The following is a 23,673-nucleotide window of genomic DNA, read 5'->3' on the forward strand; positions in this document are numbered from 1 at the left end:
TTTATAGAGAAAAGGTTGAAGGAGAGCACAGAGGTGTTTGTTGGAAGCAGCTACCATAGATGCGTGGGTGAGATAGAATGTGTCATAGAAACAGCTAGCATTGATGTATGGCTAAGATGGAATATGCTATGGAAGCAACTAGCAAGAATGAATGGCTCAGATGAAATGTGCCATGGATTGGTGACATGGCATGGGAGCTAGCTAGGCAGGATTGATGACGGAGTCAGTAAAAGCATCCGTAGCTAGCTAGGCAAGGAACCGCGCAGGTCATGGCATTTGCCAGAGCAAAAGACTGACCTTGTATTACTTTTACTGTGCTTTTCCCTATCATTCAGACAAATTTTTATTTATCATAGCAGAATATATTTTACCTTGCAATTTACGCATTACATATTCGTCGCACTTTGCCCCCAAAATCACAAGTACCTTAACATGCAAGACAAAATGTGCTCCTCCAGAAATTTTTCTTTCACTTGTCATTATTTTGGGAAATATTAATTTAGTTTTGAGAGTAGACAACCATATGAAGCTGCCCATATCTATGTTGAGCATCGCAAGATATAAGCTGCCAAAATAAGATTATAAAACATGTCACTGATAAAAGGTGAGAAACCAATAGACAGTAAAAATACCACTCAGCTTGTACCAAAACCCATGATAAAATCCAAGAGTATATTGCATGTCAAGGTGAGCGAAATGAGACCACAAATATTGTATAGATATGAGCATCAGCATATACATTTCATTGACTCACTGCCCATGATTGCATATGCACATCAAAAAACACCCACGACCCAACTCATCCCCAGTTATAACATCCTCACGCCCACAACCCAGCTCATGAGACAACTAACAACAGCTTAGCTAAATCCATAAAGTAATGTAATTCCAAAGCTACAAACGGATCAAACTAGCATCAAGCCCTAGCTACCATTCTCTTCACCCATCACCGCCCTATGCTTCTCTGGTCGCGGTCCTGATAGGCCATGCATAAAATTTCAATTTTGCATCCTCCGACACGATTCGGTAGTATCAACCAAAATGGACACAGTAGCTAGACTTCTTCCATTTGGAAGAGCTACACCAGTCTGCCGCTCCATGTACCAGGTCCCAGCGACTACCGCTTCTTGAAGCTCGGCTTGTCGAACCATCACCTGCATGAAACACATACCAATAAAGGTTCACCTCCACCTACATCACATGAAACAATTACTCCTACAAACATACAAGACTTGCTAGGATAGGCCATGCATGAACAGCAATGTGTGCGAAAATGATAATTATGATATGATACTGCAGTAAATACAAGTCATTCAATCATCATAAGAATTTTGGGCAAGTAAAAGTTTGCTGGAATGGAAAAAAAAACATACAGAATTCATGTCATGGTCACTCCAAAGAAAATGCGCTTGTTGTTCCCTGTGCAACACACCATCAATACTCATGGTAGACCTTAGATATATTCATGTAGGGAAATCACAGAATGGGCAAACATAACAAGTTCTAGTAATGCACATATGAAATGAATCTGAAGAATTAATTTCGTCACTCAGTAATAATGATAATACAGATCTCATTGCATGGAGACGCACCATCCCGCCATAAGGATTTGGTAGTATCAACCAAAACGGACACAACAGTTGAACGTATTCCCCTTCGGAAGCGCTACAGCAGTCTGCCACTTCATGCACCAGGTCCCTGCGACTAACACTTCTTTAAGTGGAACCTAAGCTAAGTCCGGCCATCACCTTCACGAAAACAGACCAAGAAATGTTCACCTCCACCTACAGCACACGAAACAATTACTCGACAAACATACAAGATTTTCTAGGAATGTGCGACAATGATAATTATGTTACAAGACTGCAGTAAATGCAAGTCATTCAATAGTGTCATTCGGAACTAATTAGCAGCAAAGCTTAGACCAACAACTCAAAACCAAATAATGTCATCATTTCATAGGTTGTAGATTTCACCATCCATTCCATATTATGTTATCATTTTCTATTATGTCATACTGAGCTCACATTTCTTTCCCCCTTCCATTTTTTACACAAATATCTTTTTACAATGAAAGAAAAGAGAAAAAAAAAACTTCACAAAGCTGAGCTCTTTATGCGAAAAAACGCATTACTAGAATGAAGGGCTATCACAGGCATAAGGTACAGGAAAAGCAAAAAAACAACATGGATGTTTAACCTGGTAAAGCAGAGATAGATTCATACCAACTCTATAACCGGACTGATTTGCAGACATATGAACTAGAACAAACAGCAGGTCTGACTTGTGAGAAGAACTCGCCAAAAAAGATGTCTCTCCTGGATGCGGAACTGCATGTACTCTCACACAGCAACCTCTCATCTCGACCAGGCTGACAAGGTTTGGGTGGGTGAGCACCATCTGCATCTACACCTCCACCAGGAACTCTTTCCTTCCCTACACTCCCTCCCACGCAAACTGGTTCACCATCGCCATGTGAGCATCAAAAACGCCCTGAAAGAACATATGAACATATTATCATGTGGCAGAAACCAGGAGACTAAGAAACACAAAATAGTGGCAATTGCAGATCCTACAAAACACCGCATGCATCACCAGAAGCATGGTTTGATGGCCGTTTCATGTGAACTTACAGAAAACATGATGATTGGCATCATGGTTCAATGGCCAGTTTATAGAACATGACAGAGTAAGGAAAAATACTTTTAGGAATAAAAAAGGACACCATGAATGGAATAACAATTACCATAAACACACAAATCATCTAAATCACCACAAAGTGTCCACCTCAATTGCTAGAATACATACCAAATGAGCATAACTATAAACCCAGTACCTTGTTAGTGCTCTCGTATTTGAGCACCAGCATGATGGCTGACTCGCAGCACCGCTTCTCCAAGTGGGCCTCAACCAACTTCAGCCTCAAACCAATGGCGTTGCTGCCTTCGCCCAGCTCTGACGTCCTCTCCTTTCAGCCTACTTCTTGATGTCGAGAGGGTAAATTATCTTGGGACTTAACTACTACTGGTACAGAACTGCATGGATGAAGTACTTGGTCTTTTCTTCTTCACCTGAAAGCCATAAAAACAGACAAGAAATTCGGTCAAGGTTTAGCCCGCAACAAAGTAAACAACCATTGACCCCTCTAAACTAAAACTACCCTCCAGATTACACAAAGGCAACGCTTGAAAATAGATTGAGGTTTAGTTTTTATGTTGGAATCCAACTAAACCATGTTATGCCAAGATTCCAAAATAAATCGAATTTCCAAAGTCCATAATGTGGAATCAATCAGCCCATAATGTGGTATCAATCATCAAGCCCACAATGTGGAATCAATCAGCCCAGCAAAAATAGATACTTGGCATACCAAAATAAAAGCTAAGAGAAAATAGGAGGCATCAAGAGAGAAAGAGAAATCAATAAAGCTATAAGCTGCCAGATTTATACATGGAAGTCTGTCATCAGGGTTATTTCTACATAAAGAAATTAATGCAACCAAAAAGCTAGCCAGCAAACACCATAGTATAAAATGACAAGAAATGTATATAAACTTAAATACAAACAATCAATGATATCTTATCGCCACTATATGCAAAAAGGATGACAGACTTCATGTCAACTACTCCCTCCGTTCTTTTTTAATTGACTCAAATTTAGTACAAAGTTGTACTAAATCTGAGTCAATTAAAAGAGAACGGAGGGAGTACTTAAATAAACCAAACGGTACTTGTAAATATCAGGCTGCCAAACAAAGAACTTTTCATTCAAAAAAAAAGTTGAGATTGCTTTTCAGTCAACTTTGATTGCCAGTAGTACCATCCACATTGCATAAGAAAACTTCCAGGCAAAATAATGAGAGGTAAAGAAGCATGATTCAATCAACAACAAGCAGATGTCAATGCGTCTAGTCAAGAGCATCAACCAAACAACTACCATGATTTTTTAGAGAAGGCAGCGGGAGGCACCTCGCAGAGATTATTGCCCCAATGGTGCATATTTTAAGCTAAGGCACTCTCCAAATTAAGGACAAGTGGCAGCAAGAAATTATGTGGTCAAAGTGTTAATGCATCTATAAATACAAGTGCTACTGCCTTTGTAAACAAGTATGTAGTGTACATTTACTCACGACAAGAGGGCATAAATGTAGCTGCTGCCAACCAAGGAATCTAGGATTATCATGTACAACATGGTTTGCTCCAGAATTAGAATCCAGGTTCTCGTTCACAAGATAGATAAACTATTAGCATCAATTTTACACATACACTTAAGCAGGAACAGTCCCATTTATGTACCAAAAGAAATGTATGAACTTAAGTATACCAAAACCAAACACTCAACACAACCTGCAAAACACAAGGTAAATTCACACACAAATGATTGTGTTGCGCAACAGACAGCCAGGGAATAATCAATCAGTAAAGGGCAGGCAGCAGGAGGCACCTAGTTGTTCATTCTTGTCCCAGGTGGCAGCTGCATGCATCCTAGTGGAGGAGCAAGTCGCCGTCATGTACCAAGGCGCCCTCCTGGACCTTCATGCACAGCGCCATCACTGCTGCTGCTAGCAGTGGGCCCTTCCAGCACCACTGCGCCCAATCCTGAACCATCTACAGAGAGAAGACAAGTTAAGCTAGGGTTTTACATTTCACCAGAGAAAATGAAGAAGGCGCAGCCTTTAATCAGCAAAAGGGAACTGGACAGGTCCAGGAGGATGCGAGGCTCACCGCAATGTGGTGGTTGTCAGCAGTCTAAGTCCGTCATATGAGATACTACACAGCAAGCCCAGCGACCCATTTTCCAGCTCCAAGCCACCATCCATATTTGGGTGTTCATAGGAGATACAATATACCGTGCTAGCGAAGCCTATTTATCCTTGCCCTGTTCTCCTTAGTGATCGGCTTGTCCAAGTGGGCCTCAACCAACTACAGCCTCGAACCAATGGCGTTGCTGCCTTCGCCCAGCTCTGACGTCCTATCCTTTCAGCCTACTTCTTGATGTGGAGAGGGTAAATTATCTTGGGACTTAACTTCTACTGGTAAAGAACTGCATGGATGAAGTACTTGGTCTTTTCTTCTTCACCTGAAAGACATAAAAAACACCGACAAGAAATTCGGTCAAGGTTTAGCCAGCAACAAAGTAAACAACCATTGACAGATCTAAACTAAAACTGCCCTCCAGATTACACAAAGGCAACACTTGAAAATAGATTGAGGTTTAGTTTTTATGTTGGAATCCAACTAAACCATGTTATGCCAAGATTCCAAAATAGATCGAATTTCCAAAGCCAAGCCACATGGCAATAAGGCCATTTCATTCCAATCATCAAGCCCACAATATGGAATTAGCCCATAAGCCCAGCCCAGCCAAAATAGATACTTGGCATACCAAAATAAAAGCAAAACGAAAATAAAGGAGGCATCAAGAGAGAAAGAGAAACCAATAGTACCACTTTATAAAGATATAAGCTGCCAGATTAATACATACGCATCAGAGTTAATTTTACATAAAGAAACTAATGCAACCAAAAAGCTAGCCAGTAAACACCATAGTATAGAAGGACAAGAAATGTAAATTTAAATACAAACAATCCATGATATCTTATCGCCACTATATGCAAAAAGGATGACAGACTTCATGTGAACTACTTAGGGGGTGTTTGGTGTGGCTTTTTTTGGCTTTTGGCTTTGGCAAAAGCCACCAAAAGCACCTAAATAGGTGCTTTTTTTGGCTTTTGGATTTTGGAAGCCAAAAACAAAGATCCTATTCTTTTGGCTTCCAAAATCCAAAAGCCAAAAAAAGCACCTATTTAGGTGCTTTTGGTGGCTTTTGCCAAAGCCAAAAGCCAAAAAAAGCCACAACAAACACCCCCTTAGATAAACCAAAGGGTACGTGTATATATCAGGAAGCCAAACAAACAACTTTTCAGTCAAAGAAAAAACGAGATTGCTTTTCAGTCAACTTTCATTGCCAGTAGTACAATTCATTCCGCGCGCTCTCTCTATCGATTTGATTTTGTGACTATTCTGTTCCCCTCTCTCTGGCTCCCAATTTCGGTCTGTTCAACTCCCCCCCCCCCCCCCCCATCTCTTTCTCCTCTCTCTGGCCCCACAATATCAATCCCATCCCGCCCAATTTATGTGTTCCCGCTCGCGTGCTCAGTTTCCCGCTTTGACTTGTCCATGGCATCCAAAATCAGCCAGAGCAACAACTTGTATGCCCGAAAGGTCAAATCTGGACGCCTTAGACACCTGCCTAAGGAGAGCATGATGTCTTGCCGGCTCTAGACGCTCAAGCAACGCCTTAAAACCCATGGTAAGGACAAGTGGCAGCAAGCAATTCTGTGATGACAAATGAAGAGGATGAATAGAACTGAATACTACTGCTAGTGCTAATTGAATCAAAGTGTCTAGAAATACTCGTGCCACTGAGATCTCTTGCTTTCACCGATTTGATTGGGGACAAACTAAAACCATGTTTGAGTACAGATTTATTCACGAAACAAGGACATTCATACTCCTGAAATATTATCTACAACGTTACTAATCCTGAATTACTACCCAGGTCCTGGAAAAAGTTCATGTGTCAACATATATATTCCTTCAAAGTTAACCGGATGCACGCTGAAGATGAAAAAACAAATATCTGTTGAACAAAACCTTGTTTGCCTAATTCCAAGAAACAGCTACGCATTTAGAAAAATTGCAAGCCTTGGATTAAGATGTCGTTCTCCCTGACAATAGAAGGCAAGAAATATACAAGTTTGAGCAATCTTGCATATACTTCCAGAGACTATGCATACGTCAGACTATACATTTAAAAAGATAAGGAGAAGAACAATAAGAGCAGGCCTATGCATGCAGCAAAATCGGAGACCTGAAAGCACAAGTGGAGTCCTGGTCCACTCGATTTCACCACCTCCTGGTATGCCCGGCTTGGTGCTATTAAACCCTGGTATGATCTGAACCTGAAAGCAACCGGAGTTGTCATCTGTGTTGATTCATAAGCAGCACCAAAAAATCAGACGGGAGATGCTCATCCATTCGGTTTGGTCTATAATTGCAATATAGAATGTACTTCAATACTCATATGATTTATAAGACAGTTGAAATATGACAGAGGTGCAGCAGTGCAGCAACATGCATGCGAAAGAAAAAGAAATCAGAATGTACTTCAATACCTATACGCCCTATAATTGCAATATATGCCAGCTAAGCTTAAATACAATCATCTCATGTCTCAGCTATTTAAAATCCGACCATCAGCATATGAATATGACATTTGTAGAACCGGCTTCATAAGACAGTGTCATAAGACAGTTGCTGAAGTTCAGGTTACACTGTCACATCAACTAAACAATCTAACCTAGCAAACTAAATTAGCAATGGCCAGCCAAAGTATGGCTGATTGACCAGAGAAGGCAGCAGGATGCACCTTACTACGACTCATTTTTGTCTCCCGTGTAGTCCGAGTGGAGCAAGTCACTCTCCTGAACCTAGAGCTGCGGATCCTCGCCATCGCTGCCGCTTTGGTCTGTGCCACCATAAAAGGTAGCTAGGGTTTTCACCCTACACAAAAAAGAGAAAGCAGCATTTCATCACCACAGAGAATCATAAACACAAGCTAAATATCAATAACTGACGATTGTGGTGCACATGATGAAAAGCTTGATGAGTCGATACAAGCATCATTGCAGTTACAACATGATTCTCATGAGAATTACATAGTAACAAATCTAATGAGAAGTTTACGCTGGATACAATTGGTGTAATCACCTTTAATGAGGCTAAACTAGCTCGAACCATAACCCACAAGATATATTAGCAATTGTCAGGTCCAATAATTGCCGGAACCTTTCACTGCAGCAGCAATTGTGCGGCAGCCCAAACATCACGAATTTATCAGAGAAGACGGAAAGGACGCACCTTACTACGAATCTTTCTTGCCTCCGGCGTTGTCCGAGTCGCTGCCCTGAATCCCGCAGCCAATCATTCATCTATAAGGCACGCTCCATATCGATCTGTGATGGCAAACAAAGAGATAATTTAGAAGAGAAGCAAGTAATTGCAGAAAATGTAGAGCGGCTGATAAATGAAAAGCCTTTAATTGACTATCATGCAACCAGAAGACACTTGGATGATGGAACACCTCTACATCCCAGCATTTGGAATATTTGGTGCAGCGAAAAAATCACAAATTTATGAGAGAAGGCAGCAGACGCACCTTACTGGGAGTTTTTTTTTGTCTTGTCTTGGGCGTTTTCCAAGTCGCTCTTGTGAATTTGCAGCCAATTATTCAGACACCATACTGATCTGTGATGAGAAACAAAGAGAGCAGTAAGATGAGAAGCAAGTGATTGCCAAGAATCTAGAAACGCCTGAAGACCTTTAGATCCCAGCATTTGTAGTGAAGAGAAATTGAACCTCATATATCCACACGCAAGCATATACATTTGACAGACGAGAGAAGAAGAAGAAAAAAGATGGTAACTGAGAGAGAAAGAGAGACCTTTCTGATGGTGGTCGCTGTCCTATTTGAAGGGAACAGGTGCATCTCGTCCTCGCGGGCGCTGCTGCCGTCAGGAGATGGGTTGGACATCAGCAGCAGCACCACAAGCACCGGATGGATCGGCATCTCCAGGTGCGTGCGTGCGTGGTGGTGGGCAGCAGCCCCTTGTGCGGGCGGTGGCGCGCCGCGGCGAGGCAAGGTCGACGGAGCGGCGCGCAGGGATGGATGCACGCGCGCTCCGGCGAGCGAGGCCGCCTCGACGCCGCCGGATCTTGGTTGTTTTGGGCGCCGCCGCCGCGAGTGGAGAGGAATGGAGTGAGGAGGAGAGGGGCTAGGGTTTCTGGGGTCTGGGGTTGGGTGGGGAGTTTGGTTTGTTCGTTTCGTCGCGAGTATCGTCGCTGTCTTTAATTCGTATCACACGGACGCGCCGGCACGAGTATCGTCGCTGTGCGTGCGTGCCACCGACTCGTTGAGTACGGCGTGCGGAAGCACTTGGAACCGCGCGATACATCGATCGATCCGCACCAGATCGAGAAAATGGAAGGGAAAGAAAAGCGTCCAAACCAGACTGCCCAATTAATCGGTATATAACGTGCCAAGGACGCACGATATGAGTCCGTTTCTTTCACGAGACAAATTAAATCATCCCTTGACCGAGTACAGCTCGGAATCGATGTGCCCACAATCGATCAATATAAGCACACACAAGACACCACGAGAGGCTACGCACAAAGCAATTAATCCAGTCCTGGTTCACGGCGAACAGAACAGGAGAAGAACATCGAGAGGTGAACTAACTAGCTAGTGCTGTCGCAGCTCGCAACTCGGCCGGGCGATCGTCGACCATGGCCATGGATGAGCAGCCGTTGCAACTACGCCGCTGGTCCATGCAGCTCCAGAGAGGTGAGGACCTGACGCTAATCGCGTCGGACGACGAGCCCTTCGTGGTCACCGAAGTCTTCCTCGTCGACCCGCAGAACGCTGCCAGTCAGGGCGTCGTGTCCGCCTACGTCGAGATGGGAACGCAGAAGATCATGCTCGCGCAGCTGTCATCGGAAGTGAAGGCCGTGGAGCTGGAAAATCCGGCCGTCGGAAGAGGAGTTTCGTGTTTACCTGATGCGGTCGGGAGGCGACTCCGACACCCACAACGACGAGGATGCAGTGGTCGTCCAGTTCAAGGGATTCATGGTTTCTCTGCCGTGGTATTCAGACACGGATACGGACGAGGAAGAAGAGGAGGAAGAGGACGCGGGTTCAGAGAACGGCGAAACCGACCATAAGGACGAGAAGAGTGACGGCGAGGTCGACAGAGACGTGGCCACGGAGAGAAGCAACGCCAAGGACATCGACAGTTCTGCACTTAGAACGCTCTTAGGTTTATTCTTGTTTACTTTTATGATACTAGCTTTCTGCATCTAGAAGGTTCTTAGGCTGATCAACTCCATGAACAAAGGTGTCAAATGTCTTTGGAAAGATGATATGCAATGCAAGTGAATCTCAGCATCTGTGATGATTCCATCAGGGGAAAATATTTCCGACAAGCCTTAAAAAAAATGTTGACCAATGGGGGAATGATTCCTCCCTTAGCTATACGTTGTTAGGTAGAAATGAGACTCTTCTCGCGGATGAACGCTAAGATGATGATCCGATTAAAGTTCACCGCTCCCTTAAAATTACCGCGATGTGGGGATTCGAACCCGGGTGGGCTGGCTGCGCACTCGCCTTGCCACTGAGTTGAAACTCAGTTCTCCCGACAAGCCTTTTTAAAGGACGGTAAAAGAGATATGATCCTTAGTTTCAAGTGCCACACCTCATTGCACGTGCTAGTACGTTATCGTCTTCTAGGAAAAGAAGTGTCTTTTTGAGGTAAATCTCTAATGTTTATAGTCTTGAAGCAAGAGAAAAACATTTAAGTTTATGTTGACGATAATATTTCCATATTCAGAAGTCACTAGGGATTGGATGCTGATTCCTAGCTTCCCATCGGACTGCTTCTTGTCAGCAACACTACGTTGCACAAAATCTTCCAAAGCGAGCGCTAGACGTCGGTCGCCCGATCTGCACGCCAGGATCGGTCGTAGCCGCGCCGTTGATCAAACATCGTACGGTACGGAATTGGCTTCTTTTTCCTCGCATGTTCTGGTCCCTCCCGGCTTTTGTGCCGCATCAGGTAAGAGGCTCACCGTGACGTGGTCCCTTCCGGCTATTGGTGAGAGGCAAGGTCGCTTTGCTTGCATGCGTGATGGCAGTGATGCGTCAGATGGTCGTGTGGTCTTGTGGCCATGTGGGTGGAGCCAACCATGTGCATGATATGACTACTCTCTCCTACGTACTAAGTATTATCTCTAAAAAAAACTGCCGTATGTACCATTGCAGCAGAAAAATAATAATAAATAGAAATATGATTGATACACAGTAATTATATTTCGTAGCGTATTTTATGAAATTATCAAAAAAGAAAAGCCCCGCTACAGTGATCTAATCCTTTAAACAACAGCACTAACACCACCATGACAGCACCAGAAGTTCAGCTTCTCCAAAAGCGACGCCTCCAAGAAGGTAACAGTGCACCAGCTGTGTCGTCGCCCGATCATAGATCTTAGGTTTTCACCCTGAAGAAAATCCTCACTCTCAAAACAATGCCTTCAACAAGAACATTGTCAGGCACAACCAATTAAGACCAGACCTTGGATTTTCACCCTGAAAGGTAAGATTTTAAACTTCTCCTGTGCAGTCGCCCCCACTCGCATGCCGCTGCTCCAAAGACACCGACCACGAAGCCAATTCCTCCTCGCCACCCAGACTCGAGTCACCATTGCAAGACCACAGATCTCGACTTCCATGTCATTCTCCGCCAGCACCACAGAACGAAAACGTGCTCCATGATAATAACCGCCAGCAGAGCTTCGAAACGCTCCCTCTGCAACCAAACGGCCAGAGTAAAAACATGGGTGCGCTCGACCGAATTCCACCCGATCCGGTAACCTGGCTTCAATCGCCCAATGGAGCACCGGCGGAGCCTTCCGGAACACGACACATCCGCCAGATCGATGAGGACAGGCAACAGCAGATCTCCATCTTGGCGCGAGAATAAATCCAAGGACCACCGCCATTATTCGCAAGATCAGCGGTCCCCACACCGCCGGTCAACTCCGAAGCAAAGCAAAGGCCGAAGAGGAAGAAAAGGGGATCCAGTGCAGGGCCGAACCAACCCCATGATGACCCACAAGTATAGGGGGTGTATCGTAGTATCTTCGATAAGTAAGAGTGTCGAACCCAACGAGGAGCAGAAGGTATTGACAAGCAGTTTCGATGAAGGATTCACTGTAAATGCTCACAGACAAGTATTCAGGGGGTTTTGATGTAGCAGTTGAATAAAGTACGAGTAAGTAAAGTGCGAGAGTAACAAAACAGGTGTTGATTATGATATAGATTGTGTTCCAGGTGTATCTACCTCGTGATTGCCCCAGGTGGGTATCACTGCCTCGGGATCGATGCCGCAGACTCCATCCGGCGTGCAGCAGCTGCAGATGGTCTCGTCCAGCGTGCTACCACCCGACAAATTTGCATCGGCATGGTTTTTGGATGCACACGGCTCCAGACAGTTGCTCGGGATATCTTGTGTCAGGCTGGCTAGCATCATACTAGGAGGCTACAGTGATGTGTAGTGTTTCTATGTTTTATTTGTTCCGCTGGTTGATTCTTATATCAACTGTAGGCGATGATTGAGCTGTGAGAGTTGTAAGACTAAATATTTTAGTTTTTTAATAAAAGGCTGTGTGCATCATCATGATGCAGAAGCCGGGGTTAAACTCCCCATTTCAGAAAAAAAGACTTTTGATGTAATGAATTCGTGTATGGATGAACTGAAGACATTACCGTGACTAATGGCTTAATTAGCCAGCGAATTTAATCAAAAGGGGAACCGGTTTCGAAGTGATGTATGTTCTATGATTCCTTGTTGGTGAATACTAGCAATGAGGGGCGCGGGCGGCACGCCGCACCATGTGGTGGCTGAGCTCCGTTTAAAATAGCCCGCTATAGTCTTTCGTGATGCCCGGGGATACTTAATGATGTTGTAATATTTGGACATAACTATGTTCTTAATTATCTATGAACTATGTTTTTGACAAAAATTTATGTGAACTATGTTTTGGTTATGTTTATCTCTTGTGTGACTATGCGAACTATGTTATGTATCTGTGAATTATTGATCGTATATACGATTATATGCTACCGCAATATCGAATTTTTTCGTATTAGTTAGAAAATCGGCTATATGGTGTTAGCCCGCTATAGCTTAGTTATATCCTTTTATATCTTTAGAAATCTCCGCGGCTATAAGCTATAGCCCGCTATTGGCTGAGTGGTGGTAATTCTTGGCCGTGTTAAATGTTTGTGGGTTTTAGTTTTTTTTCTATTTAGAATTGTGTTTGTTATTTTTATAATCTGTATAATAAGCTTAGTTGGCTGTGTAACGTCTTTGATGTGTTGGGTGAGTACTTTCCTTTCTCTTGATGTGTGATTATTCTGAATAAAAAAGTGTGCGTCCACTCAAGTGTTGCTTTAATTTATTTTACGGTATGCACTGTATATGTAAGATCAATTAAGTTGTTAGATAAAAACTTGAAATAACAAAATGAATAAGCAAAGTGAGATGTTTATTATAAGTTAGGGTGGTTTAATTTTCTTTTCTTCCGGCGACACATGGAAGTGGGGCCACGAGGTGGCGACACACCAGGGCGGCGCGGCCCAAGCCCTGGCCGCGCCGGCCTGTTGTGTGGGCCCCTCGTGACGCCCCTTTACCTGCCCTTCCGCCTACTTAAAGCCTCCGTCGCGAAACCCCCCAGTACCGAGAGCCACGATACGGGGTACGGAACTGAGACGCCGCCACCGCCAATCCCATCTCGGGGGATTCTGGAGATCTTTTGGGGAGACAATTTACTTGGGCGAGTCGTTGAGATGAACCTACTTATGAGAAGTTAGATAGAGTTCAAGCATCCACTAAGGACTACCACGAGCAGTCTAAGTCATAGTTACACACGCTAGCTGAGAATCCATCACAGCTAATATTCATTTCTTCTCTTCTCTTCTCGTCCTCGTCAAAGTCTAAGTCGGTCGCACGCGCTAGCCGCACGCGGTCGTTCCACCCCTCTTGTATTTATAGAGAAAAGGTTGAAGGAGAGCACAGAGGTGTTTGTTGGAAGCAGCTACCATAGATGCGTGGGTGAGATAGAATGTGTCATAGAAACAGCTAGCATTGATGTATGGCTAAGATGGAATATGCTATGGAAGCAACTAGCAAGAATGAATGGCTCAGATGAAATGTGCCATGGATTGGTGACATGGCATGGGAGCTAGCTAGGCAGGATTGATGACGGAGTCAGTAAAAGCATCCGTAGCTAGCTAGGCAAGGAACCGCGCAGGTCATGGCATTTGCCAGAGCAAAAGACTGACCTTGTATTACTTTTACTGTGCTTTTCCCTATCATTCAGACAAATTTTTATTTATCATAGCAGAATATATTTTACCTTGCAATTTACGCATTACATATTCGTCGCACTTTGCCCCCAAAATCACAAGTACCTTAACATGCAAGACAAAATGTGCTCCTCCAGAAATTTTTCTTTCACTTGTCATTATTTTGGGAAATATTAATTTAGTTTTGAGAGTAGACAACCATATGAAGCTGCCCATATCTATGTTGAGCATCGCAAGATATAAGCTGCCAAAATAAGATTATAAAACATGTCACTGATAAAAGGTGAGAAACCAATAGACAGTAAAAATACCACTCAGCTTGTACCAAAACCCATGATAAAATCCAAGAGTATATTGCATGTCAAGGTGAGCGAAATGAGACCACAAATATTGTATAGATATGAGCATCAGCATATACATTTCATTGACTCACTGCCCATGATTGCATATGCACATCAAAAAACACCCACGACCCAACTCATCCCCAGTTATAACATCCTCACGCCCACAACCCAGCTCATGAGACAACTAACAACAGCTTAGCTAAATCCATAAAGTAATGTAATTCCAAAGCTACAAACGGATCAAACTAGCATCAAGCCCTAGCTACCATTCTCTTCACCCATCACCGCCCTATGCTTCTCTGGTCGCGGTCCTGATAGGCCATGCATAAAATTTCAATTTTGCATCCTCCGACACGATTCGGTAGTATCAACCAAAATGGACACAGTAGCTAGACTTCTTCCATTTGGAAGAGCTACACCAGTCTGCCGCTCCATGTACCAGGTCCCAGCGACTACCGCTTCTTGAAGCTCGGCTTGTCGAACCATCACCTGCATGAAACACATACCAATAAAGGTTCACCTCCACCTACATCACATGAAACAATTACTCCTACAAACATACAAGACTTGCTAGGATAGGCCATGCATGAACAGCAATGTGTGCGAAAATGATAATTATGATATGATACTGCAGTAAATACAAGTCATTCAATCATCATAAGAATTTTGGGCAAGTAAAAGTTTGCTGGAATGGAAAAAAAAACATACAGAATTCATGTCATGGTCACTCCAAAGAAAATGCGCTTGTTGTTCCCTGTGCAACACACCATCAATACTCATGGTAGACCTTAGATATATTCATGTAGGGAAATCACAGAATGGGCAAACATAACAAGTTCTAGTAATGCACATATGAAATGAATCTGAAGAATTAATTTCGTCACTCAGTAATAATGATAATACAGATCTCATTGCATGGAGACGCACCATCCCGCCATAAGGATTTGGTAGTATCAACCAAAACGGACACAACAGTTGAACGTATTCCCCTTCGGAAGCGCTACAGCAGTCTGCCACTTCATGCACCAGGTCCCTGCGACTAACACTTCTTTAAGTGGAACCTAAGCTAAGTCCGGCCATCACCTTCACGAAAACAGACCAAGAAATGTTCACCTCCACCTACAGCACACGAAACAATTACTCGACAAACATACAAGATTTTCTAGGAATGTGCGACAATGATAATTATGTTACAAGACTGCAGTAAATGCAAGTCATTCAATAGTGTCATTCGGAACTAATTAGCAGCAAAGCTTAGACCAACAACTCAAAACCAAATAATGTCATCATTTCATAGGTTGTAGATTTCACCATCCATTCCATATTATGTTATCATTTTCTATTATGTCATACTGAGCTCACATTTCTTTCCCCCTTCCATTTTTTACACAAATATCTTTTTACAATGAAAGAAAAGAGAAAAAAAAAACTTCACAAAGCTGAGCTCTTTATGCGAAAAAACGCATTACTAGAATGAAGGGCTATCACAGGCATAAGGTACAGGAAAAGCAAAAAAACAACATGGATGTTTAACCTGGTAAAGCAGAGATAGATTCATACCAACTCTATAACCGGACTGATTTGCAGACATATGAACTAGAACAAACAGCAGGTCTGACTTGTGAGAAGAACTCGCCAAAAAAGATGTCTCTCCTGGATGCGGAACTGCATGTACTCTCACACAGCAACCTCTCATCTCGACCAGGCTGACAAGGTTTGGGTGGGTGAGCACCATCTGCATCTACACCTCCACCAGGAACTCTTTCCTTCCCTACACTCCCTCCCACGCAAACTGGTTCACCATCGCCATGTGAGCATCAAAAACGCCCTGAAAGAACATATGAACATATTATCATGTGGCAGAAACCAGGAGACTAAGAAACACAAAATAGTGGCAATTGCAGATCCTACAAAACACCGCATGCATCACCAGAAGCATGGTTTGATGGCCGTTTCATGTGAACTTACAGAAAACATGATGATTGGCATCATGGTTCAATGGCCAGTTTATAGAACATGACAGAGTAAGGAAAAATACTTTTAGGAATAAAAAAGGACACCATGAATGGAATAACAATTACCATAAACACACAAATCATCTAAATCACCACAAAGTGTCCACCTCAATTGCTAGAATACATACCAAATGAGCATAACTATAAACCCAGTACCTTGTTAGTGCTCTCGTATTTGAGCACCAGCATGATGGCTGACTCGCAGCACCGCTTCTCCAAGTGGGCCTCAACCAACTTCAGCCTCAAACCAATGGCGTTGCTGCCTTCGCCCAGCTCTGACGTCCTCTCCTTTCAGCCTACTTCTTGATGTCGAGAGGGTAAATTATCTTGGGACTTAACTACTACTGGTACAGAACTGCATGGATGAAGTACTTGGTCTTTTCTTCTTCACCTGAAAGCCATAAAAACAGACAAGAAATTCGGTCAAGGTTTAGCCCGCAACAAAGTAAACAACCATTGACCCCTCTAAACTAAAACTACCCTCCAGATTACACAAAGGCAACGCTTGAAAATAGATTGAGGTTTAGTTTTTATGTTGGAATCCAACTAAACCATGTTATGCCAAGATTCCAAAATAAATCGAATTTCCAAAGTCCATAATGTGGAATCAATCAGCCCATAATGTGGTATCAATCATCAAGCCCACAATGTGGAATCAATCAGCCCAGCAAAAATAGATACTTGGCATACCAAAATAAAAGCTAAGAGAAAATAGGGAGGCATCAAGAGAGAAAGAGAAATCAATAAAGCTATAAGCTGCCAGATTTATACATGGAAGTCTGTCATCAGGGTTATTTCTACATAAAGAAATTAATGCAACCAAAAAGCTAGCCAGCAAACACCATAGTATAAAATGACAAGAAATGTATATAAACTTAAATACAAACAATCAATGATATCTTATCGCCACTATATGCAAAAAGGATGACAGACTTCATGTCAACTACTCCCTCCGTTCTTTTTTAATTGACTCAAATTTAGTACAAAGTTGTACTAAATCTGAGTCAATTAAAAGAGAACGGAGGGAGTACTTAAATAAACCAAACGGTACTTGTAAATATCAGGCTGCCAAACAAAGAACTTTTCATTCAAAAAAAAAGTTGAGATTGCTTTTCAGTCAACTTTGATTGCCAGTAGTACCATCCACATTGCATAAGAAAACTTCCAGGCAAAATAATGAGAGGTAAAGAAGCATGATTCAATCAACAACAAGCAGATGTCAATGCGTCTAGTCAAGAGCATCAACCAAACAACTACCATGATTTTTTAGAGAAGGCAGCGGGAGGCACCTCGCAGAGATTATTGCCCCAATGGTGCATATTTTAAGCTAAGGCACTCTCCAAATTAAGGACAAGTGGCAGCAAGAAATTATGTGGTCAAAGTGTTAATGCATCTATAAATACAAGTGCTACTGCCTTTGTAAACAAGTATGTAGTGTACATTTACTCACGACAAGAGGGCATAAATGTAGCTGCTGCCAACCAAGGAATCTAGGATTATCATGTACAACATGGTTTGCTCCAGAATTAGAATCCAGGTTCTCGTTCACAAGATAGATAAACTATTAGCATCAATTTTACACATACACTTAAGCAGGAACAGTCCCATTTATGTACCAAAAGAAATGTATGAACTTAAGTATACCAAAACCAAACACTCAACACAACCTGCAAAACACAAGGTAAATTCACACACAAATGATTGTGTTGCGCAACAGACAGCCAGGGAATAATCAATCAGTAAAGGGCAGGCAGCAGGAGGCACCTAGTTGTTCATTCTTGTCCCAGGTGGCAGCTGCATGCATCCTAGTGGAGGAGCAAGTCGCCGTCATGTACCAAGGCGCCCTCCTGGACCTTCATGCACAGCGCCATCACTGCTGCTGCTAGCAGTGGGCCCTTCCAGCACCACTGCGCCCAATCCTGAACCATCTACAGAGAGAAGACAAGTTAAGCTAGGGTTTTACATTTCACCAGAGAAAATGAAGAAGGCGCAGCCTTTAATCAGCAAAAGGGAACTGGACAGGTCCAGGAGGATGCGAGGCTCACCGCAATGTGGTGGTTGTCAGCAGTCTAAGTCCGTCATATGAGATACTACACAGCAAGCCCAGCGACCCATTTTCCAGCTCCAAGCCACCATCCATATTTGGGTGTTCATAGGAGATACAATATACCGTGCTAGCGAAGCCTATTTATCCTTGCCCTGTTCTCCTTAGTGATCGGCTTGTCCAAGTGGGCCTCAACCAACTACAGCCTCGAACCAATGGCGTTGCTGCCTTCGCCCAGCTCTGACGTCCTATCCTTTCAGCCTACTTCTTGATGTGGAGAGGGTAAATTATCTTGGGACTTAACTTCTACTGGTAAAGAACTGCATGGATGAAGTACTTGGTCTTTTCTTCTTCACCTGAAAGACATAAAAAACACCGACAAGAAATTCGGTCAAGGTTTAGCCAGCAACAAAGTAAACAACCATTGACAGATCTAAACTAAAACTGCCCTCCAGATTACACAAAGGCAACACTTGAAAATAGATTGAGGTTTAGTTTTTATGTTGGAATCCAACTAAACCATGTTATGCCAAGATTCCAAAATAGATCGAATTTCCAAAGCCAAGCCACATGGCAATAAGGCCATTTCATTCCAATCATCAAGCCCACAATATGGAATTAGCCCATAAGCCCAGCCCAGCCAAAATAGATACTTGGCATACCAAAATAAAAGCAAAACGAAAATAAAGGAGGCATCAAGAGAGAAAGAGAAACCAATAGTACCACTTTATAAAGATATAAGCTGCCAGATTAATACATACGCATCAGAGTTAATTTTACATAAAGAAACTAATGCAACCAAAAAGCTAGCCAGTAAACACCATAGTATAGAAGGACAAGAAATGTAAATTTAAATACAAACAATCCATGATATCTTATCGCCACTATATGCAAAAAGGATGACAGACTTCATGTGAACTACTTAGGGGTGTTTGGTGTGGCTTTTTGGCTTTTGGCTTTGGCAAAAGCCACCAAAAGCACCTAAATAGGTGCTTTTTTTGGCTTTTGGATTTTGGAAGCCCAAAACAAAGTTCCTATTCTTTTGGGTTCGCAAATCCAAAAGGCAAAAAAGGAAGCTATTTAGGGGCTTTTGGTGGCTTTTGCCAGAGCCAAAAGCCAAAAAAGCCACAACAAACACCCCTTAGATAAACCAAAGGGTACGTGTATATATCAGGAAGCCAAACAAACAACTTTTCAGTCAAAGAAAAACGAGATTGCTTTTCAGTCAACTTTCATTGCCAGTAGTACAATTCATTCCGCGCGCTCTCTCTATCGATTTGATTTTGTGACTATTCTGTTCCCCTCTCTCTGGCTCCCAATTTCGGTCTGTTCAACTGGGCCCCCCCCCCCCATCTCTTTCTCCTCTCTCTGGCCCCACAATATCAATCCCATCCCGCCCAATTTATGTGTTCCCGCTCGCGTGCTCAGTTTCCCGCTTTGACTTGTCCATGGCATCCAAAATCAGCCAGAGCAACAACTTGTATGCCCGAAAGGTCAAATCTGGACGCCTTAGACACCTGCCTAAGGAGAGCATGATGTCTTGCCGGCTCTAGACGCTCAAGCAACGCCTTAAAACCCATGGTAAGGACAAGTGGCAGCAAGCAATTCTGTGATGACAAATGAAGAGGATGAATAGAACTGAATACTACTGCTAGTGCTAATTGAATCAAAGTGTCTAGAAATACTCGTGCCACTGAGATCTCTTGCTTTCACCGATTTGATTGGGGACAAACTAAAACCATGTTTGAGTACAGATTTATTCACGAAACAAGGACATTCATACTCCTGAAATATTATCTACAACGTTACTAATCCTGAATTACTACCCAGGTCCTGGAAAAAGTTCATGTGTCAACATATATATTCCTTCAAAGTTAACCGGATGCACGCTGAAGATGAAAAAACAAATATCTGTTGAACAAAACCTTGTTTGCCTAATTCCAAGAAACAGCTACGCATTTAGAAAAATTGCAAGCCTTGGATTAAGATGTCGTTCTCCATGAAAAAAGAAGGCAAGAAATATACAAGTTTGAGCAATCTTGCATATACTTCCAGAGACTATGCATACGTCAGACTATACATTTAAAAAGATAAGGAGAAGAACAATAAGAGCAGGCCTATGCATGCAGCAAAATCGGAGACCTGAAAGCACAAGTGGAGTCCTGGTCCACTCGATTTCACCACCTCCTGGTATGCCCGGCTTGGTGCTATTAAACCCTGGTATGATCTGAACCTGAAAGCAACCGGAGTTGTCATCTGTGTTGATTCATAAGCAGCACCAAAAAAATCAGACGGGAGATGCTCATCCATTCGGTTTGGTCTATAATTGCAATATAGAATGTACTTCAATACTCATATGATTTATAAGACAGTTGAAATATGACAGAGGTGCAGCAGTGCAGCAACATGCATGCGAAAGAAAAAAGAAATCAGAATGTACTTCAATACCTATACGCCCTATAATTGCAATATATGCCAGCTAAGCTTAAATACAATCATCTCATGTCTCAGCTATTTAAAATCCGACCATCAGCATATGAATATGACATTTGTAGAACCGGCTTCATAAGACAGTGTCATAAGACAGTTGCTGAAGTTCAGGTTACACTGTCACATCAACTAAACAATCTAACCTAGCAAACTAAATTAGCAATGGCCAGCCAAAGTATGGCTGATTGACCAGAGAAGGCAGCAGGATGCACCTTACTACGACTCATTTTTGTCTCCCGTGTAGTCCGAGTGGAGCAAGTCACTCTCCTGAACCTAGAGCTGCGGATCCTCGCCATCGCTGCCGCTTTGGTCTGTGCCACCATAAAAAGGTAGCTAGGGTTTTCACCCTACACAAAAAAGAGAAAGCAGCATTTCATCACCACAGAGAATCATAAACACAAGCTAAATATCAATAACTGACGATTGTGGTGCACATGATGAAAAGCTTGATGAGTCGATACAAGCATCATTGCAGTTACAACATGATTCTCATGAGAATTACATAGTAACAAATCTAATGAGAAGTTTACGCTGGATACAATTGGTGTAATCACCTTTAATGAGGCTAAACTAGCTCGAACCATAACCCACAAGATATATTAGCAATTGTCAGGTCCAATAATTGCCGGAACCTTTCACTGCAGCAGCAATTGTGCGGCAGCCCAAACATCACGAATTTATCAGAGAAGACGGAAAGGACGCACCTTACTACGAATCTTTCTTGCCTCCGGCGTTGTCCGAGTCGCTGCCCTGAATCCCGCAGCCAATCATTCATCTATAAGGCACGCTCCATATCGATCTGTGATGGCAAACAAAGAGATAATTTAGAAGAGAAGCAAGTAATTGCAGAAAATGTAGAGCGGCTGATAAATGAAAAGCCTTTAATTGACTATCATGCAACCAGAAGACACTTGGATGATGGAACACCTCTACATCCCAGCATTTGGAATATTTGGTGCAGCGAAAAAATCACAAATTTATGAGAGAAGGCAGCAGACGCACCTTACTGGGAGTTTTTTTTTGTCTTGTCTTGGGCGTTTTCCAAGTCGCTCTTGTGAATTTGCAGCCAATTATTCAGACACCATACTGATCTGTGATGAGAAACAAAGAGAGCAGTAAGATGAGAAGCAAGTGATTGCCAAGAATCTAGAAACGCCTGAAGACCTTTAGATCCCAGCATTTGTAGTGAAGAGAAATTGAACCTCATATATCCACACGCAAGCATATACATTTGACAGACGAGAGAAGAAGAAGAAAAAAGATGGTAACTGAGAGAGAAAGAGAGACCTTTCTGATGGTGGTCGCTGTCCTATTTGAAGGGAACAGGTGCATCTCGTCCTCGCGGGCGCTGCTGCCGTCAGGAGATGGGTTGGACATCAGCAGCAGCACCACAAGCACCGGATGGATCGGCATCTCCAGGTGCGTGCGTGCGTGGTGGTGGGCAGCAGCCCCTTGTGCGGGCGGTGGCGCGCCGCGGCGAGGCAAGGTCGACGGAGCGGCGCGCAGGGATGGATGCACGCGCGCTCCGGCGAGCGAGGCCGCCTCGACGCCGCCGGATCTTGGTTGTTTTGGGCGCCGCCGCCGCGAGTGGAGAGGAATGGAGTGAGGAGGAGAGGGGCTAGGGTTTCTGGGGTCTGGGGTTGGGTGGGGAGTTTGGTTTGTTCGTTTCGTCGCGAGTATCGTCGCTGTCTTTAATTCGTATCACACGGACGCGCCGGCACGAGTATCGTCGCTGTGCGTGCGTGCCACCGACTCGTTGAGTACGGCGTGCGGAAGCACTTGGAACCGCGCGATACATCGATCGATCCGCACCAGATCGAGAAAATGGAAGGGAAAGAAAAGCGTCCAAACCAGACTGCCCAATTAATCGGTATATAACGTGCCAAGGACGCACGATATGAGTCCGTTTCTTTCACGAGACAAATTAAATCATCCCTTGACCGAGTACAGCTCGGAATCGATGTGCCCACAATCGATCAATATAAGCACACACAAGACACCACGAGAGGCTACGCACAAAGCAATTAATCCAGTCCTGGTTCACGGCGAACAGAACAGGAGAAGAACATCGAGAGGTGAACTAACTAGCTAGTGCCGCCGCAGCTCGCAACTCGGCCGGGCGATCGTCGACCATGGCCATGGATGAGCAGCCGTTGCAACTACGCCGCTGGTCCATGCAGCTCCAGAGAGGTGAGGACCTGACGCTAATCGCGTCGGACGACGAGCCCTTCGTGGTCACCGAAGTCTTCCTCGTCGACCCGCAGAACGCTGCCAGTCAGGGCGTCGTGTCCGCCTACGTCGAGATGGGAACGCAGAAGATCATGCTCGCGCAAACCGTCATCTAAGTGAAGGCCGTGGAGCTGGAAAATCACCGGTCTTTGGAAGAGGAGTTTCGTGTTTACCTCGATGCGGTCGGGAGGCGACCCGACACCCACAACGACGAGGATGCAGTGGTCGTCCAGTTCAAGGGATTCATGGTTTCTCTGCCGTGGTATTCAGACACGGATACGGACGAGGAAGAAGAGGAGGAAGAGGACGCGGGTTCAGAGAACGGCGAAACCGACCATAAGGACGAGAAGAGTGACGGCGAGGTCGACAGAGACGTGGCCACGAGAGAAGCAACGCCAAGGACATCGACGCTTCCGCACTTAGAACGCTCTTAGGTTTATTCTTGTTTACTTTTATGATACTAGCTTTCGCATCTAGAAGGTTCTTAGGCTGATCAACTCCATGAACAAAGGTGTCAAATGTCTTTGGAAAGATGATATGCAATGCAAGTGAATCTCAAGATTCT

The 23,673-nt window shown here is 43.7% G+C and overlaps 4 long non-coding RNA genes across 6 annotated transcripts; all 4 read right to left on the reverse strand.

Annotated features, from left to right (window-relative positions):
* Window positions 1-657: 657 nt before the first annotated feature.
* On the reverse strand, window positions 658-2,805 carry LOC139829931 (uncharacterized). 2 transcript variants are annotated; one of them, XR_011748897.1, is made up of 3 exons: window positions 2,226-2,805; window positions 1,374-1,784; window positions 658-1,154 (listed from the first exon to the last, which is right to left on the reverse strand). It is a non-coding gene; the product is annotated as an uncharacterized lncRNA (long non-coding RNA). The 2 variants fall into 2 exon arrangements; XR_011748898.1 differs by having other exon boundaries at window positions 1,593-1,784; window positions 2,226-2,800.
* Window positions 2,806-2,818: 13 nt separating this feature from the next.
* On the reverse strand, window positions 2,819-6,902 carry LOC127326667 (uncharacterized). The gene is made up of 4 exons (XR_011748896.1): window positions 6,849-6,902; window positions 4,725-5,079; window positions 4,444-4,607; window positions 2,819-3,071 (listed from the first exon to the last, which is right to left on the reverse strand). It is a non-coding gene; the product is annotated as an uncharacterized lncRNA (long non-coding RNA).
* Window positions 6,903-14,322: 7,420 nt separating this feature from the next.
* On the reverse strand, window positions 14,323-16,472 carry LOC127326665 (uncharacterized). Of its 2 annotated transcripts, none has more exons than XR_007868047.2 (3): window positions 15,891-16,472; window positions 15,039-15,449; window positions 14,323-14,819 (listed from the first exon to the last, which is right to left on the reverse strand). It is a non-coding gene; the product is annotated as an uncharacterized lncRNA (long non-coding RNA). The 2 variants fall into 2 exon arrangements; XR_007868046.2 differs by having other exon boundaries at window positions 15,258-15,449; window positions 15,891-16,467.
* A 12-nt stretch (window positions 16,473-16,484) lies between these two features.
* On the reverse strand, window positions 16,485-18,781 carry LOC139833333 (uncharacterized). Its single transcript, XR_011748894.1, has 3 exons — window positions 18,391-18,781; window positions 18,110-18,273; window positions 16,485-16,736 (listed from the first exon to the last, which is right to left on the reverse strand). It is a non-coding gene; the product is annotated as an uncharacterized lncRNA (long non-coding RNA).
* Between the last annotated feature and the right edge of the window lie 4,892 nt (window positions 18,782-23,673).

This window comes from Lolium perenne, chromosome 7, assembly GCF_019359855.2.
Source record: "Lolium perenne isolate Kyuss_39 chromosome 7, Kyuss_2.0, whole genome shotgun sequence".
In the NCBI taxonomy this organism is placed as follows: Eukaryota; Viridiplantae; Streptophyta; class Magnoliopsida; order Poales; family Poaceae; genus Lolium; species Lolium perenne.